Raw genomic sequence first — 6,109 nt, forward strand, 5'->3', positions numbered from 1 at the left:
TGTGCATTGAATTGGTTCATTGATGAGCAACCAAATGTGCTTTTCACTTCCATCCCGTGTTTCATCAAAAGCCTCTTTTCATCAGCAGCTTACAATTCCCCTTTACAACGGCATATAATAAATCAGTAGATTTGGCTTGTGGGTGTTTGGCACTTTCAAAATGGAAACTTGGCCACGGTGGGACGGCCAGTCGCGCCGCCACCGCCGCCACCGCCGCCGCCGCCGCGCCGCTAACGCCCTGGCTGACCCCCTGATACTCCTCAACGCTAAATAGATGATCATAAAGCATTTTACGTAAGCGGGAGATTGCGCGGGATTATGACGGCCGACGAATGTACACACTCACACACGTTGACGTGTGCCGTAAGCGGAGGGGGGCAAAAGGCGACAATGCGACAAGGTCACACACACTACCAGTGATTTGGGTCGGCCCGCGGTGGTCCCAAAAGGGGGGCTTACTTCCACTGATGACTAAAAGCTGTGTTTGTTTACGTACTTATTGTGATGTTGTTACCTCCGCTCGTCCCCGACGCCCTGGCCCACGCCCGCCCCGTCAGAGAAGTCTACCATCACGTGGGAAATGCGTGATGGTAGACCCCCCCCCCCCCCCCCCCCACCATGCCACTGATGAAAGAAGATGAAAGGTGGGGGGCTTGTTGGAGGGGGGGAGAAAGCCAGACTTGATCTTGTTTCCTCTGCTCTGGAGGAGGAAGTTCTGTGTGAGAAGGGCTGGGTGTGTGTGTGTGTGTGGGGGGGGGGGCTGTGGGAAACGCCAAAGCCAGCGGGCTAGAGGGGCTCAGCAGTGCGTCCCGAGGCCTCCTTGGCAGGATGCAAGCAGAGGGGGATTGTGGGAAATTACACGGATTAGAGCGGGGCGTCTAATGCCCTCATCCAGAGAGAGAGAGAGAGAGAGAGAGAGAGAGAGAGAGAGAGAGAGAGAGAGGGAGAGGGAGAGGGAGAGAGAGAGAGAGAGGGGGAGGGAGGGAGAGAGAGAGAGAGAGAGAGAGAGAGAGAGAGAGAGAGAGAGAGAGAGAGAGAGAGAGAGAGAGAGAGGAGAGAGAGAGGAGAGAGAGAGAGAGAGAGAGAGAAAACCACAGGCAGCTCCTCCGGATTATAAGCCCTACAGCAACAACTTCGTATTTGTTCCTCCTTTGTATTGCTTGTGTACTGTGGCACCTCTGTGGCCAACAGCAAAAGAGAGAGCAAGAATGAACAGGAGGGAAGGGATGGAGACACTGATGGAGGGGATGAGAATTCATCTGGTTCACTTGCTCTTAACAATTGGGTTGCCCCGCTATATAGTTTCCTCTCTCTCTCTCTCTCTCTCTCTCTCTCTCTCTCTCTCTCTCTCTCTCTCTCTCTCTCTCTCTCTCTCTCTCTCTCTCTGAGGTAGGGCTCTCTCTCTCTCTCTCTCTCTCTCTCTCTCTCTCTCTCTCTCTCTCTCATATCCTTGGGAGGTACAGGAGTATAACGGGAGGCTCGCAGCTCTTTGTTGGCCCCCGGCCCCAACGAGGGAATGCAGATCATCCACAGAAAGGACCAAGCAGGCAGGGCCTTTATTCAGCCCCCCCACCGACTGCGGGACAGCCCGTCGGAGTGGGAGCCCTCTTTGTCTTAGAGCTCTAACTACCAGCCTCAAACAGTGACAGCCGTAACAGCGTGAGTTGTTCTACTATTGGCAGAGCAAACACTATGACCCCGGAACCGGAATCCAGGATTGATATGTGAGCACAGCAGCAGCCCCAAGCAAAGACTGATTTTTAATTAAGTATAGGTGCCTCTACGTCAAGTTCAGTCAAGGTACAATGTTCAAGAGAGGTAGATTATTTTGAGCTAAAGCAGTTTAAATGATATGCTCACTTTTGTGCATCTCGTTTGTATTTTTTTGGTTTCCTAGCTTAATCTCCCATCATTGATGTGGGGAACTTCCTTCCCACAAATCTTTGCAGTGTCTTTGTTCCACTGTCTTTGATTGGATGATTTTTACAACTGCAATGGGTGAATGAATCATCAAAGCTGGTGACTGTGACCTCAACCCACACATCAACAAACCGGTCCACGCGGGCAGGAGTCCATAAAAGTGACAGAAATAGGAGAACACCTGCTGCTTTTAGAGGACACGCAGTAAAGGGAGACAATCCTAATGATTCATAACCATTACAACACACAGTGGGAGACAAAGAGAAGAAAAACACCCCCAGTCTGAGTCCCCGTCTGCACATCTCCTATAGCGTGGACGTTGTGGGAAAACAGGAAGTCCTTGTCTTCATGAGATCAAATAAAAAAGCATAATGACCTTTTTATTATTTGGGTTGCCAGGTGCTGCCTTGACACTGGCATGCATGTCTCCCCCCCCTGACCCGCCCCGGGCTCCTCTCTGTGGCCCTGTGTGGCTCACTGAATGCTTTTCTACTGGGAAGTCACTGAGGGGCCATTCAGATATCCTGTAAAGGTTTACTTGGCCATTAATTCAGGCTTAAGCACAGCCTATGCAGACATGACTGCTTTGTATAATTAGTGGTGGAGGGATAATTGCAAGGTCAGCGAGCGTTATTGTGTGCAATCTGATTCAAAATCTCTCACTCGTAGGGCCATGTGGGCTAAAAGGATGATAACGCGCTGGGTGGGAAGAGGCATGTCATATTAAAAAATTAGTTAAAAGCAGTTGTATGTCTGCTAATTTATCGTTAATCTGGCCATTTGATTTAGTGGGTAGGAAGAGATAAAGTGCTGTTTGTGGATGGGAGCCTTGTGCATGTACGCTATTTCACCAGAGCCCCTGACTTATCTAATCACCGGATCTAAGTCCTGAAGGCCCTAAAGAGGGACAGTTAGGCATCCTACAATGGTAAGTTTTGCCTTTGACTGGAGAAACTGTCTTTCTTCTCCACTTGCTCTTCCTACCCCATCTCTCTCTCTTTCTCTCCTTCTCTATCCATCCCTCTTTATTACTCTCTCTAGGTAGTGGCTCTATCTATATGATACACTGTGGATAGAACTAGGGAATGGTAGCGTTGTGTTTCAACTATCTTGCTTCAGAATCTAACTCAGGGGATGGTTTTCCAGTCAATTTGGTTCTGACTGTTGATTCATGGATTATATTGCAGTTCGCTAGAAGTGTAGTCCGTCGCAAATCAATACAGATAATCATCTGAATCCTTTTTTGGTTTGAGGGCAGAAAACAATAGCCTGCTTTTGCATGAAAGCTCTCTAACCCTTAAACCATATTCCTATATATCATATTACATAAAATACGCCTCAGAATAAACACACTTGTTATTACCTGACTGGAAAATGTTCAAAACTGAGACCATCGAAGATGGATTCCATTTGGGCTGCTTTAGTTTGTTTGTTTAGCTCATTCACCACAAAATATAATATATTCCTTTTTTTTGTAGTCACCGTTAGAGAACCCAACATGGGTATTTCCCTTTATGTAGCTGTTTCGAGCAACGTGCGGTTTTCTGTTTTCACAGTTTATTATGCTCCCCCAGCCCGTTTGATCGTAAGCCACAGAGTAGGTGGTGGCCAAAAGCACACATTCACTGTAAAGTCAAGAGTGAAAGAGAGTCAAGATTTTATTAACCAATGAGGTGCACTGTTTTTCACACGTGCAAACTCTCACATGTGCGGTTGTCATGACAAAAAGCCTGCGGTATTACTTATCACCCAATGATTCAGACAATTGGAAGAGGAAGTATTGTATCACAATTTTCTGAATTCCCCCAAAACCCCAATAACACATCGAACAAAGGGCACGTCTGACATTCTTATTTGGTGATATATATATATATATATATATATATATATATATATATATATATATATATATATGTATATATATATTAGTGCAAGTCTGTTAAACAAAGCAACAGGAGGAGTTTGTGGCTTATTTAAATTCTGTCCTTTTTATTCTTGAACAGAATAAACGCTCAAAACCTTTAATTTAACTGTATTTAATGAGCCATATTTAAAATGACTATACTATCCGATCAACACTATTGAGATCGCACTGTAGCATATTCCTAAAGAATCCTTAATGACTCTAGCAGTAGCAGTGAGTAAATGGGTTCCATAGGCTACTGTTGAGGCGCACGAGGTTCTCACTACCTCCCCCACCGCCGCTCCTGAGTGGCCTGAGCATACAGTCGGCCCTCGGTAAACCAACAGTGTCCCAGCTGGTGGTCCGTTTGCGTAGCCCTGACAACAGACACCCGCTATTAAGCAATGTGACCCGCTACACTAACTAGCAACTCCCCTATCTTCGGCTCCCCCACCCTCCATACACCCCACTATCTATACACCCCCCCCCCCCCCCCCCCCCCCCCACCCCCATACACCCCCACCCCTGCCATCTGACTCTGTGACATTCCCCGGGGTATGACATCAGCGCGGCGGGGTCAAATCCCTCAGAGCCGATTGGCCGAATTGGCAGAATTGCTGATCAGCTCCAAAGATCACAAAGTCTTGCCAAGAGGTGACATAAGCGCGTTGAGGCTAGCCAATGGTTGAGAGATGCCTGCGTGGCCCTAAGGCAACATCCTATTCACTGAAAGACAAGGGCATGCACGCACACAAACACACACCACACACACACACACAAACACCCACATACACATACACACACACAGAAAATCAGCTTTCCAGTAACAACAAACACGGCCATGTGTCACCTTACAGCGATTCGGCAGGGAGTTAGCATTTGTGCTTAGCACGCGACGATTGTGCCCTCTCTCTGCCTCTCTTTGGCTTAAACATGGAGGAGAGTAGAGCTTTTTTGTCACGCAAGCGAGATAGCGTGGGTGTACATCTATGAACTGTACACACAATCTGGTCCAGCGTGACTCAACTCCCGTCCTGCTAATTGCGCTGAGTTAGCACTAGGTTTTGAACATTTGCTACATATGGGCCAGTTCCTGGAAATAAGTGTTTTTATTAATTCATACTCGGCTACTGAGTAGTCTGATTCTCCTTAAGAAAAGCTCTGGTTCTCCTTTGCTACCCCACCCCTTAACGGATGAGTCATGCTGGCTTTAAACAGGTCCCTTAACAAACCGACCAATCAGCATCTTGGGGAAAACAAGGGGCTTCCGCAGGAAGCCATTTTCACTCATAGTGATCGCTAGTTGGTGGGGGGGGCTCCCCCTTTGGCACTTGACTTTGAGATTTGACTCAACACGACGAGCACTGCTTGGCCTTACTTTGATAAACACTGAACGTGGAACAGTGACGATGGCATGCTCTGCCTTGATCTCAGCCACAGATCCTCTCTCTGTTGATCTATTGGTGCTGCTGTCTTCATCAGAACCGCCTTGCCGTAACTGGTGCTATTCTGTTTTTAGGGACTTTTTGCTTTGTTGATGCATTCCATTTCTCCATTATCGTTATAAACACGTTTGCATGGCGGGTGTCACAATGCCGGGAATTCGTTTTTTCCACTACCCCCTCCCCCCATCCACCCCCCACCCCCCCATAATCACATAGAGTATAGAGCTGTGTAAAAAAGAATCCCCTTTTAATTTACTGTTTCCTGTATCTTCTGCCTAATGGGCCATTCAGCAGCGAGCGCGGACATAAATAGAAAACGGCCTCGCTCATTACCCCATAATACACTTCTCCCCAGGGTCGACCCACAAGGGCGGCCATTGTCGCGGGGTCTAGGGAACCGCTGCGTGTGGTATGCCATGGCTGGGTGAATGAGAAGCACTTAAGAGGAAAGCCGCCGAATGAGTCAGTGCACATGGCCGTTACACATCCCTTGTTGCACAAGCCACTGGGGACATTCCTGTTTACAAGGGAGAGCACGAGATCCGTCAGACCACACCCCCCCCCCTGCGTGACACGCTGAAGATGCCTCGGCGACTCCTCTCTCTCCGTTCCCCCCGCTGCGCCACTGCCCATGGGCTCATCTAGGGGGGGTCGAGGGTCAGCGTCGGTATGGAAGAGATATGGGGAAGGGGCGTGCCCTCGTGTTGTCCTGACCAGCAGGAAGGAGCTGTAACAAGATGTCTTCCACGTGGTCGCGCCCCGGGCGATAGCGTAGTGGCTTCTGGGATGCAACGAGTTTTATGTGATCGTCGAGACGAAAATTGCTTTCTGACTTTTCTAA

The sequence above is a fragment of the Gadus macrocephalus genome, chromosome 5 (assembly GCF_031168955.1).
Source record: "Gadus macrocephalus chromosome 5, ASM3116895v1".
Taxonomy (NCBI): Eukaryota; Metazoa; Chordata; class Actinopteri; order Gadiformes; family Gadidae; genus Gadus; species Gadus macrocephalus.